General features: G+C 44.1%; 1 protein-coding gene across 12 annotated transcripts in view; it reads left to right on the top strand.

The window, feature by feature from the left end:
* The window catches only part of TIAM2 (TIAM Rac1 associated GEF 2), a 216,281-nt gene that overhangs the window by 69,335 nt on the left and 133,378 nt on the right, over positions 1-13,568 (top strand). For all 12 annotated transcript variants that reach the window (XM_074368102.1, XM_074368106.1, XM_074368100.1 and 9 more), the window contains one exon: positions 13,454-13,551. The gene's annotated coding sequence lies outside the window, so the exon portion shown is untranslated. The remainder of the gene's footprint in view (positions 1-13,453; positions 13,552-13,568) is intronic.

Here is a 13,568-nt window from a genome sequence, read left to right as displayed (position 1 = left end):
GGAAGGAGAATGGAGAAAGGTGGGGCTGGAAAGGCAGTCAAGGGTCGACCTTGCACGACCTTGTAAACCCTAGGAGGGATCTTGGTCTTCATCCGAAAGCATTGGGAAGACTCCAAAGGGGTTCTCAGAGTGCGCTGGGGGAAGCCAGTTGAGAGGCTTTTGCATTAGCCTTGGGGAGAGTTGGTGTGAACTGGGTGGCAGCAGTGCAAATGGAGGGATGTGGGTTCGCTGGGGGATACTGAGGAGGAACCATCGGCAGGCCGTGGAGGGGAGCTGGGCGTTGGGGGATGCTGAGTGTTCGATCGTGGAGAGAGCCTGGCAGACATGGTAGGTGAGCAGCCTGGAGCTAGGAGAGGAGGTCTGTGCTGGGTGCTTTATACACCTTGACCACCAATTCCTTGCAGCTCTGTGAGACTGGTCTTCTCCATCCTGATTAAGTGATGGAGGTGTGATTCAAATCCAGGACTGCCCTTCCCCTAGAGCACACTTTTCCTCTTCTACTGGCTTCTTGAGGGCAAGCGACTCTATTTTGTTCCTTTGCCCCCTTCAGGAAATTCTGTGAGTGAGATGAACCTGCCAGGTGTCTTAACCATCCTTTATAGCCACTGGTAGCTGTTAGTAAACATTACAGCCTGATTTTTCATTGTTTGATTCAAGTTCAATCAGAGAATGACTGATGCTCCGTTCGCTGGTAGAAAATCATGGCTCGCCTTTGGGGAAATGGTTATCAAAGAGTCTGTAAAGCAGCGTGTATTTGCATATAATCTCAGTCATCATCTGTGCCTGTTAAAATAAGAAATGGACATACACAGGAATTACATTGTAAAAATATAGATGAAGATTGGTGGCTGATGTAGTTGTACACAGTAATTATAGAAGACACACCCTGCTTTATGCTATTGTTATGTCTAGCAGCTAAAATATACTAGAAAAATAAAAATAAAAACGAGTGCAGATATTGGCTTTGTCATCGGTTTTGAGTCACTGTGTAGCTTCCTAATATTATTTAAGTAAAGAAAATGGAAACAGTAGAAATATTGAAGAAATAAATGGTCTTGCTGTTTTTTAACTATAGTGTGGGTTTTGTCATCGTTTGTGCTTCTGCAGTGTGCTATCTGGATAGCTGTTTTCTTTTCGAGATGAAATTTGGCTTACTTTGACTCTTAAAAAAAAAAATCCCATCCCATGTAGTCAGTATTCGTTAAAATGTGTCTCGGTTAAGCATGTGCTTTCTGACTTGAAAGCTGTTCCCCAGCAGTTTCTTTATGATGAGTTAAACAGGGAAATGGTAAATAACTCAGGGTAAAAGGCCTAAAAACATTAGGGCAAATTGATTGGCTTAGTCTTTTCAAGGGAAATTTACATTGGGATGATGACGCCCTGAGATGGTTCATTTCTGCGTCTTCACTTAGGAGCCTTGTGGTTCATCTTGGGCTTAGAATATACAAGAAATATTTTCTAAATGTGCGTGGACACATTATAGAAATGAAGAGGGGTGCACTGGCTTTCTGGATGACCTAGATGGGGCCTGTCTCTGGAATCGTCATCAAGACAGCGAGATACTTGAACCTGAAATACCCGGGTTGACGGATGATGCATTTCCGAATGGACTTACTACCTTAGGACAGCTGTCTTCTGGAACTTGTGCTTGTTTAAGGGGTTCACTCAGCAAACACCCAGTGCTCATACAGTCCTCACCAGGCCCTGTGTGAGGCACAAGCAAGGACAGACTCAGAACAGAGTCCGTGCCCTCGTGAAACAGATGGGCACGTGAGCAGGGAATTTGTGTACCATGTTAAGGGCTTGAACAGAGATATTGGTCCCAGTGCAGTGATGTATCTGAAAGTAAAGATTTATTAGCTTCTTCCGTGATGTGAGGGAAGACCATGTAATTGGTCTTGAGAATGAAGAGAGATCTGCTGAGCCATCAAAGCAAAGGGAAGCATTTCAGCCAGCCCAAGAGGTACCTAGCCACTGGAGTAGGCAGGATGGTGTGGTCTGGAAGGAACTTGCATTGGTGGCTGGTGGGACAGGAGCTGGAAGGGTCAGTGGAGTCCTGTGTTCCTTGAAGAGGTGTTTGGGACTTTTAGTTGTACGGGATCTGATTTGTGCTTCAGACTTTTCTTCTGGCTGCTAGAGAAGAGATTTGTGGATGGAGGAAGGCTTGGAAGTATTCCAGTAGAGGCAGAGCTTGGGTCACCTCCTGGGGGATGAATGCATGCAGGGGGCAAAGGGGGCGGAGGCACACATGACAGAGTCACGGAGTGGTAGGAGCAGGGGGGCTGGTGGACACCTGGACAGGCAAACTGAGGGCAGGGCAAGCCTAGGGGCACTGATGGGTTTCTGTCTTGTGAGAATGGCCTCCTGGATGGGCCGTTATCCTCGCCTGCAATGCCCAGAACTGGGTTATTTAGGTATAGACTAGGGGTTAGAATAACAAACAATTTTAGTTTGGGTCATACTGACTTTGAGATAACACATCCAGTAGGTCATAAATGGGTCTGGAGCTGGGAAGAGCCCTCTCCTCCATTTAAGAAGGAGGAGACTCAGTTGCCATCAAGGACAGTGAAAGCCAAGAAGTCATCAGAAAGAGTATCGAAGGTGAGGAGAGGAGGACCAAGTCCACCCAAGGAGGTGAGTGAGGGGTGGCGGAGCTCAAGGAGGCAGAGAACTGAGGGGGTGGGAGTCAGGGAATCCAGTGGAGAATGGAGGGTCATGAAGTTGCACATAGGGTGTTTCTTAGAGATTTTGTGATAAATAAACAACGTTCACTGAGGGAAACTATAGTCTATAATTAGCAGAGTTAAAAATTCAGATTTCCTACCAGGAACTAAGTCTTTTAGATAACCACACTCATAAGTTGGTATTTCTCATGTCTAAAACCTGTTACTGTTATTAAAGTGTAGAAATTTAAGGACTTTATAGAGACCCTGTGTTAAACTGTATTATTATCCACTTTTTGTTGTTTCTAGTACTTTTCCTATTTCAGATTGCCTGAGTACTTTCATAGAAGGGCTCGAGACTGCAGCCAAATCCCACTTTCTGTGACCTAAATGTCATACAGGTGTTCCCACTTCAGTTCGATTTCCTCTGATTATAAGCTCTGCTTCTCCAGGGGCTCCATGTACTTAATGTGGATTCACAGAGCAAGACGGTGAGACTCAAGGCCACACCCACCGTAGCAGCAGAGGAAGAATTGGAACTGAGGGATCTCTGGTCTCTGCTCAGCAGGGAGCTACCCCACCTCCCATGATTAAACGTCCACCATAATTTCCAACTCGAATGTAACATTTTCCTACCTGCAGTAAACACCCTTAGAAGAAGAATTCTGAATCTTCCCATCAGGCAATGTGGGCATGCTTCCCCCGCGATCCTCATCAGCACCTTTCATCCCCAGGGCTGAAAGATTTTCAGCGTCACTAATCCCAGAGCATCCCATGGAGGCTGGTAGGTGGAAAACACCAAGTAAATCTAGACAGCTTGAGGGACGTCAGGGTGCTTTTCCCAAAGTGGCTTGTTAGTAGATCAACAGTAGAACCCACGTACTTACTTCATCATCTGAAAGAAAACTCCCTGCAGGTGCAGTCCTGTGTTAGTGATGCCATCATGGTGCCAGGTCCTACATAAATCATATTGCTTCGTGCCCGAGCAACAGTTGACACTGTTACTGATTTGCTGATGTGGGCACGAGGAGTGTAGCCCAAAGACAGTTCCTAGTCATAAATTTAGTCGTGAGTTCCTCTCTATCTCAGAGTTAATTTACTTCGAAGGTTATTCTTTTGCAGAATAGTTATTGTCCCATGACTTTAAAATGTCTGGATAAGGTTTAAGCATGTTAATCTTTTCTTCTTTTTTGATATTTTGCCATTTGTGGCCTTCCATTCACTTTTTTTCCCCCCACTTCAAAAACCAGAATTTTAAAACTGGCATAAACATTCCCACTGTATCAAACACAACAAAATACCTAGAAATATTAATCTAATCAAATAAGCTGAATGTAATGATACATTTATTTAACATGTTTTTCAAATTATTATTATCACTATGCCTTTTCTTGTATGTTTATTAAATTCTTCCTAAGGGACTAAGAGGCTGTTAGTTCCTAAACTATGATTGATGGACTTTCCGTCTTGAGACCTGATCCCAGGGCTATTTAAAATGTTATTAGAATCTCAGAGAACTGTCGGTAGAGCTGGAGCTGGATCACTCATATTCATCTCATGACCAGCGCCTGGAGGAGTGAGAGGATGGATGGGGTGGCTGGTAAAATGGTAGAGATCATTGAGTCTCAGAGCAGCTCTAGACGAGGAAGGTTGAGCAGGTGCAGTTCTGGACAGGGGCAGGGGTGCAGGCTGGGATACAGAGCCAGGATGCGCCAGATTGGGAACGTGCCGCCGGCTCCTCCGGACTGCTCTGTGCTCTTACTGTGGCAAGGGAATAAGTGTTAGGTAGGAAGGGGAGACTGGGTTGGATTAAATATTCAAGTTGGATAAAGTTAACCTGACCCTTTAGTTAATTCATACAGAAGATTTTCAAGAACATGCTTAATGCCATAGAAATATTTTTTAATGAAGTCAAGTTCTGGTATAGTAAAAAGATTAAAGATAACTGAATAGAATATTGACTTTTTTTGTGCCACCACATTGGAACTAAAAAAATTCCAGCAACCAACTATTGAAGAAAAGCTTACTCTTGTAAGTTTTTATTTTAGCTTCCTTATGGATATAATGTCTTAACCTCTGCTCTCCTTGCCCAGTGTCACTTGAGAGTCCTAGGGTTTTGAATGAAGTAAGAATAAGGTTTGACAAAGAAATTAGTATGAAATAATGGCAAAGGAGAAGATACGTGTGATGGACTTAGTGGAGACAGGAGAGAAAGGGCACCTTAGGCAGAAGGAATGTGACTGCGGGCAAGGCTGGGAGCCAGCCAGCAACGTAGGTTAGAGCCGGAAGGAGTTATTAATAGTAATTGGGTTGGGGGCTGAGGCTTGGGAGGTGGAGTTCCTGTGGGGGGTTTAGGAGGCAGAAAGGGAATGGAACATTCATTATGGGCCCAGAAATTTTGGTTCAAATTATATTCCTAGACGGTGTCCCTGCGAATGCATTTCACATTGTGAAAATCAATAAATGTGTGCCACACTCCTCCCTAACCCTCTCCATTTACAGCCATTTTCTAATTAACATCGTAGTTATTCATCCTCATGAAATAACAGGTAATAAAATACCTGTGGGAAATATGTTGCTAATTCCACGCCAAAGTAATTGAAATACCTGAAGTACTTTCAGTCTGAGGAAATTCTGTGATTACAGTTGTTCAGGGACGTACCAGTAGTTTAGATCCAGTAACTGTGATTTGATGCTAATTGGACGCTCTCATTTGGTCCCAAGAGAGAAGACAGAGATTGGCTACCGATGGGTTGGCCGTAGGAAGAGGAAAATCAGGAGGACAGCGTAGCAGTGCCTTCAGTCACGTCCCTCTGCTGAGAATTTGAAACTCCTATCCTTTCTCCCTAATCCTTTTTATTTTGCAGACACAGAGTTCACATTTAATAAATTTGTCATCATTTCCGCTCATTTCTCAACAATTCCCATAGCTTATTGTACATCGGGCCCAAAGAACTGGGAGCTGTTTATTCTACAAATTCCTAATGTGTCCTGAGCGCCTTTCATGGTGATGGGTAATTTGTTCTAAAGGACAGCAATCCTGCAGACCCAGCCTTACGCTAAACCCAGACATAGACTGACAATTACCTGCCTGTTCAGAAGCCTCCCTCGCTGGTCTGGGATTGAAGGAGGCCTCGGTGCCCTAATTAATTTAATTACTCTTGATTTTAGAAGGCTGTGAAAATCATTTCCGAATATTACTGTGGATATTGAAACCCAGTAATCTCCAAGGCAAATTGTGCCGGATTCTCAACTGACATTTTCCATTTCACTTTTAACTTACCCATCTCTTCAGTTCCCAGAGAACTATTTTTTAAAAAATGTTTTACAGTGTTTATTAGTAACGGACATTGAAGCCTGGCTTTGGTGTTACTGAGTTACCTTGTGAGCCTTGTGCTTGTTAAAAGTAATTCACAGTTTTTATGAGTGCTGCTCCCCATGGAAGGAAGCCTGCATTTCTTCCTGCCTCACAGAAACCAAGACAAGAAGAGAGAATTTGCATTTCGTTATTTAGTATTTGTTCACTTGGACTAAGCCCCATGTCGGGTGATTCAAGGATATTTTCTCATTTTGTTTTCACAACAGTCGCGGCGGGTGGGTGTCATCGCTTCCTTTGTGGACGGAGGGAAATCGGGTTGAGAGAGGGATGCAGATAAATGACCCAGAGTCAGGGGCAGATCTGGGGTTGGCTCCTAACTCCCCACTGTGCCCTGCAGCCTCCTGAAGATCCAGCAAGCTTCTGTTTTGTGAACACAAGCCATAGGTTTTCTTTTTCCTAAATATTTGGCTTTAAACAGAAGAGTAGGTAAAAGCAACGTGACATCTTCAAGTGTCAGGTCAAGTTTGGCATCTTTTAGATTATAGTGCTAGGCAGTGTGTCACTGTAGCATCTGAGATAACGTTTCGCGCCCTGACTGGCATCCTCCGCCTTGGGGCGAACTGGTGAGATGTCACCTGAAGGCAAGAGAACAGCTAAAGCAATGTTGAAACGAGCCTAGCTTGCGATGAACTGGTCGCTTTCCTGGTGGGTCCTACTGCATGAACTTTCTCAGCTAAGCTTGTGACTCTGAGATCACTGTTTCCTGGAAGTCCCCAGGGAGGGGGCCAGTCAGAAAATATCCCCTTGTCCATCAAAGCATTAGCTTGTGCTCTGTTCCCAGGAAGGAAGTGTGGCAGATTGGAAAATTTCTGGAGGCTCGGCTATTTCAGTCATCCCTTTGTGGCATCTGGTATCAGAGCCCGCAAGGACAGATCTTTCTACATTCCACTTAAATTCAGGGGTTCTTGAATCACCTACCGCTGTGTGCCGTTTTCACGTGTTTGCCCTTTCAAGTGATGAACAAATGTGTATTTCCTATTTTAAGGTCAGTAGGGTCCTGTCCTGTCATTTTTTTTCTCCCTCCTACTAAAGGAGCATTTAAACCCATTGTGTAGGGTAACTTCTACATGTGTTTTGTTCTGTCGCTCATGCCACTTTTTTTTAAATACAATTTTTAAAGGTCACAGTCCTTTTACAGTTATTACAAAATATTGGCTGTATTCCTCCAGCATTTTGTGCCTCTCACTTCCCTCACCCCTACATTGCCCCCCTCTCGGCTCCCCACTGGTAACCACTAGTTTGTTCTCTTTATCTGTGATCGCACCACCTTTTAAAAGCTATTGTGTTGTGCTCATTTGTTAATTTTGTAGTTATTCAGCAGTGCCTCCTTGGGTCTCATTTGTTTACTTCTTTCATTCCTGTGCTTCTTGTGTTACTGGCAGGGAACTCAGTCTAAGGATGGGATAAAGGCAATGATAACATTGTACAGATATTGTCAAGAAGCTGTTCCTATGACGAGCGAACGAATATCATTTCCTTTGCTTGTCCCTTCAGCTGTTCGATGGGATGTTGGCCTGTTACAAAGGTAGAACCTCATGACGCTTAGAGCTTGTGTTGGTAACTAAGGATGTAGGGGAATAGGATGGATAGAGAGGGTGTAAAAAGACCATGAATTAGGAGACTCCCACCTCCACATATCTGTGTTCTGTTTTTTTTTTTTAATATTATTTATTTATTATATTACTTTGTTTATTTTTAGAGGAGGTAATGAGGATTGAACCCAGGACCTCATGCATGCTAAGCATGTGCTCTACCGCTTGAGCTATACCCTCCTCACAGTGTTCTGTTTGTTTATAAATCATCTTCTTCCTTTCTTCTCTCTCCTCTTCTCTCCTTGAAGAGATGGTGGGGATGATGAGAGGATGGTTCTAAGTGTCGATAGGCTGGAAGAAGTAGAGGTGGGCAGGGCCATCAGTTCTCAGGAGAGAGGACGAGGGGAGCAGGTATTTCCTGCCACGATCATCCAGGTGGTCTCTTGGCCACAGAAAGTTTCAAGTTTCTCATGGTCCGAGATGATGGCCCAGCTCATCTTTGTCTTCCGTGGGCCTCACACCATGTCATAACTGGGGTGTGAGCCTCCCCTGATGCTGAATGTGTGTGCTTCTGGGTACACGGATGCTCTGGCTGGGGAGGAGTTAGGAACTCTTGTATTGCATTATCTAAGGAAGAAAGTCACTCCCTGATTGACTGTCAGTCGCCTGGATGAGGCTTGTCCCTTAGTCTAGGAGCCAAAGTTCAGTGGTGGCTTTAAGACACCAATGCTACATGAGTTTCTCTTGTCTGGGCAAGGGGTGGGACAGGATCCCAGTAGTGTCGTCTCCTGAGCCATTCCTTTGTGCTTCCATCGCCTCTGTCCCTCTGGACCATAACCGTCTCCACGCTGCCTTGTGATCCATGGTTGGTTTGTTCACAGGCTGTGTGAGACTGTCGCAGGATTTTGGTCACCAGTGTATTCCTGACACTTAGCGTCGTACCTTGAGCACAACAGGTGTTCAACAGATACTTCTTGAATTGAATTTAATTAACTTAATAAATGCCTGCATGTAGGCACTCAAGGTATAATGTGCCAACTGTTGCATCCTTAAATTTAGTCCTTGGGTACATGAACTTGGTGGGAACCTTAGGGAACACTTATTTTAAACAGAGGCCAGATTGGCCGACCGATCACCAGCCTGGGGAGTGCAGCGGCCCAAGTGGATACGCCTGGTCCTGCTTCCAGATCTTCTTGATCTTTTTTGTTTTTTGGTGTTTCACATGAGCTGTTTTATAAATAACAAGGGACTTGCTGCGATTTTGTTCGTGGTAAGTAAGGACTGTGCTCCGTGTGTACAGAAGTCTGCCATTTGGGGAGGATAGACTGAAACTTGCTATTTTCATTGTAATTAGTCATCCCTTTGTCAGAGGGATGGATTCTCTAACCGTCTGCAGTCTCCTGGGCAACTGTGTGTCTTCTTTTGTAAAAGGCAGCATCTGATTCTATGAGTTCTTTGTGCGGGAACAGGGTGGCAGTGTCCGTGCGAGAAGCTGCTGGAAACTGTCTTTTGAGGAAGGTGATCCAGCACATGGTGATCCCCTTGAGTCAGAGGCCCAGAGTGGCTGGTTCAACTAGTCTCTACGGGCCTGAGAAACAGAGGTAATCAAGGCCCCACCGGTGAACGGAGATGTGCCTGGGCTCAGTCAACTGATGCAGACCTGGGTCACGCGAGGGCTTCGTGGGGACAGGAGTTCCATTTCTCACTCCCAGCCCCTCTCTGGCTCCCGGAAGCCCTCCCACCTGCTGTATTGTTTTACTGCAGACATTGAGTTGTCTCTGGATTGAGGAGCTGCCTGGCTGAGAGCATGGCTGAAGGAAACCCAGAAACTTTACAACATGGTGTCAGAGAGACGGTGGTCAGAAAGGAGATTTAATTTAAAGAAGGCATGAATTTTAGAGAGAAATTTCTCGGCAAGAAATGCATTCTTCTTACCTGGCTGGGTAGCAGGGAGCATATTTTCAGGGCATGGCTAAGTACTCATTCATCCTTCTCTTCTCCAGCACTTTCTCCTTAACCTGGCTGGCCTGGCAGCGAAAGTTTTCTGAACAGTGGGCGCTGTCAGCCTGGCTCAGGGCTTGACCGTAGGCTTCTAGGTTGATTAACGTTGTAGCCCTTCCTTAGTGTGGACTTCTTTTTATTTATTTTTTTCCTAAACTGTGATGTAGCTGAAGGTTCAGTTACATCTGGCCTTTAGGGAAGGCACGGGGGCGGAATCCTCAGCACTGTAAAATTGAGCAGCTTTTCATCACAAAACTCAAGGGAGGGAAATGTAAGATAAATTCACGTTAAGTGAAAATGACGTCCCGGACAAGCAGGCGGCTCCGGGGCTCGAGGGTGATAGATTTCCACGCTGAAAAGAACGGGTGACATCTGTTGGTGGCTGACTCTATTCCACGGGGTACCTCCATGCTGCTACAGATACCAGCACGCTCTTTGTGTAAGTAACCGTGTAGAATCCCTAGGGTTAAATGGTGGATGTAGTTCACCTCGCACAGACTACACACAGCGCTGAGATCTTTGTGTAGTCGCAGGAGACGGCAGTACCTGCCCCACGGTTGACTCACCTCAAAACGCGGCGCTAATTGGCAGCTCCATCCAGTCTACCCTGTTGAGAGAATATCCACTTGTTGAAGGTGACTTGCAGTCCATCCAACTAGATGAAATTCACTTGTTCCCGTGGCCCGTGGAATACACTCGGAGAGTGAAAAAGTTCAGGAAGGGGGCACTGGGATCCAAGGATGGGCACTTTGCAACTGCTGATTTGCCACTGGGACAAAACCACTGTCATCTATTCCGGGACCGGAGCTGAGGTAGCTGTTTGGTGAGCTCAGTTCTAGTCCTGGTTCTTCTCCGCTATCTATGCGACATGGCTCATCTGTCCTTTCTAGGCCTCCCTTCAGCTGCAAGATGAGCAGATTTTAAATCAGTGTACTCTAAACTTAAACATTCTATAATACTACCTCAAATCATTTCAATCCAAAATGATTAGTAATTTTATTAATCAGGATTCTCCAGAGAAACAGAACCAGCAGGGCCTGCCTATTTGTCTGTCTGTCTATCTAGAGATTTTAAGGAAATGTTTCACGTGATGAGGGTGGGGATGGTTGAAAATCCGGAATCCATAGGGCAGGCCTGCAGTCTGGAGATTCAGAAAGTTGATGTTGCAGCCCTGAGTTAGAGTTCCTCATGACAGGGGGCTGGGACCCCAGGCAGGTTTCTGTGTTGCCAACTGGAGGCAGATTTCCTTCTTCAGGAAACCACAGCCTTTGCTTTGAGGCCTTCAACTGATTGGGTGAGGCCCACCCACATTACTGGAGGATAATCAGCTTTACTCAAGGGCTGCTGATTTTAATGTTAATTCCATGTAAAAAAGACCTTTACAGCAACATCCAGCCTGGTGTTTGGCCAGACTTATCTGGGCTCCATAGCCTAGCTAAGTTGACATACAGTAGTTAGACTATAACCTCTTTTTTTGTAATTAAGTCACAGTGATGGGATGGAAAAGAAGGCTAGTCTAAAAGTGAAATCACATTGTACCAGCAATTTAATGAATCAATCCTTCCATCGATCCATTCAGCATACAATTATTAAGCACCTCTGTGTGAGGCATGGTGCTAGACATCAGAAAACAAAGATAAGTAAGATACCTTATTTTCAGAGCAGTCAGAATCTACCAGGGAAGACAGACAAGGGAAAAAGAACTGATTGCAATGCAGTTGCCTGTACTGGAGTGGTGAGGTGAATGAGTGGGAGATAATTCATGTCTTGGCAGGAGGTGGAGAGGAGGTCAGGGAAGGCTTCATGGAAGAGGAGACACTTAAGCTGGATCTTGAGGGGTAATTAGGACTTCTTCAGGGAGGCATTTCCAGCAGGAAACAGTTTATGCAAATGTATGAACAAGCACCTGTCACACTCATGAGACATATGGAAACTTCTGTCACATAGTAGGTACTTGAGAATGTTCTTATCTGTTATTGTCATTGGAAAAATTAAAGTGTGGCAGATACTATATGTTATAGTTTCTTCTTTAGTAAGTAACCATCTATCAGGCCATCAGTAAGAGATAAGAATTCTTGGCTTTTAAAAATTGTCAGTATCATGTATTTAGAAAGAGTCCACGGAAGCTTGTTTAATTTTCCATTTTGTTTAAACATATTTTCTTGTCTATACTGGGTTAATTACACAGAGAATTTAAATCTATGTCTGTTTAGGATTTATCTTATAAGGCGAGTACTCTTGACCAAATATATCTATTATTTAGGTTTCTAAGAATTTTCTTTAAATTAATTATATCACCTTGAACAAATCAGTCTACCTCTTTTAGCTTTAAATCCTCACTTGTAGACAGAAGGAGTTTGATTGGTTTTAAAGGTCCACCCATAGGCTGTTCGGTGATCTGTAAATGAAAGTTGTTCTCTCCACTGTGCCCAGTTATAGAGTGTATTTCTGTAGCATGAATCGTTGGGGGTGACCACGCCTTTCCCAATAGCGACTGTTCACAGTGAAAGTACTTTATTGCCACTTAGAGTATTTCATGTGTTACAACCTCTTTATTAAGTATCTTATGTGCAGTATCCTATTAAATACTTAGAATAACCCTGCAAAGTAGACATCATTTCCATTTCATAGCTGAAGAAACCAGAGGCTCAGACAACTTAAATGACCAGACTGATATCGCTCGGGTGGTAATGGGGAACCTAGGGGTTGAACTCTGCTCCTTTGCGCTCCAAAGTCTGCTTTCTTTATCAAGGATTTTGAGTTGTGGGTCACAGTACACAATTATTACCATAACACGGTATCTTGTGTATGTAGCGGAGGTGAAATCATGTTTTGTAAAAAGATGTCTCTACCTGAAACTAACACAATATTGTAAATTACCTATAGTTAAAAAAAAAAAAAAAAGACAAGTCTTATTCTCTAAAAGCAACCAGTTTAACATTTTAAACAGTGAAAGAAAAGGGAAGTACTTTTTGGTAGGTTGACTAATAGGGCCAGGGGTTTTAGTAAATCCCTGGGCAGCATATCAAACCTAGGAAGAAAGTGTTATTCTCTATAATATGAGAGGACCCAGAAGTCACCTGCTTAGTAAGTAACGAAACTCTGACCCTTTGACTCCACTCACTTGCACTGGGATTTTTCTGCCCCATAATTCATGCTAACTGCTCTTGACATGCTGGTTCTTATTAGGGTCCTGGCTGGTCCCTCTGTCTAGGGGATTGTTTTCCTAACTTCAAAATAGCATTCAGAGCTCAGCCTAGTTGCCATTTCCTGATCTTCCATTTTAATTTAGATCCTTGTCACTCACTAGCTTATCCAGTCTCATGTCTCCGTATTGCAGGTATCACTCTAGGATATTTTTCTTGTTTATTTATTTACGTATTTGTTTTGACTGCTTCCTCTGATTTGAATGAAGCTCAGTGAGAGCAGAGACATCCTCTCTTATTTGCTGCTGTCCTCGGCATGTGGAGTGGTGGCTTGAAAACAGGAGGCTCATTCTGTCTCTCCAACCATCCACCCCTCTACCTGTCTGTCTCCCCTGCCTCTCCCCTTCCTCTTCCTCCTTCTCCACCCTGCCTCTCTCCTCCCTGCTTCCTCTTTCCCTCCCTCCATGTATCTAACTATAAAATGGCTTAGCCATATAAATTAGAGGATGAAGCAGTAAATCCACTTCTCCAAACAGGATGTGGGAAGACCCTTGTATTTCCTTTATGGTTAATCACTTAACTCTTGATTTTTGTTTTAGATGCTCCCTTTTTGTATCAAGCCCAAGATACAGCAGATTACTGAGAAATCAAACTATTAAAGTTACTAAAACAAAATTCTGATTTTGAAAAATTGTTTCTTACCACCTCTGTGTTTTTGTTTTCTCTTGCCAGGACTTTGTGCTTGACTTGCAAAGATGCCTCTTCAGCTGGCTTCTTCCAGATGAATGAATGAATGATTACACTAGGCGTGGTCCACACTTCCTCTCGGGGTAAGTTTGAGGCACTT

This window comes from Camelus bactrianus, chromosome 8 (assembly GCF_048773025.1).
Source record: "Camelus bactrianus isolate YW-2024 breed Bactrian camel chromosome 8, ASM4877302v1, whole genome shotgun sequence".
Classification (NCBI taxonomy): Eukaryota; Metazoa; Chordata; class Mammalia; order Artiodactyla; family Camelidae; genus Camelus; species Camelus bactrianus.
This window is presented reverse-complemented; position numbering and strand designations above follow the sequence as displayed.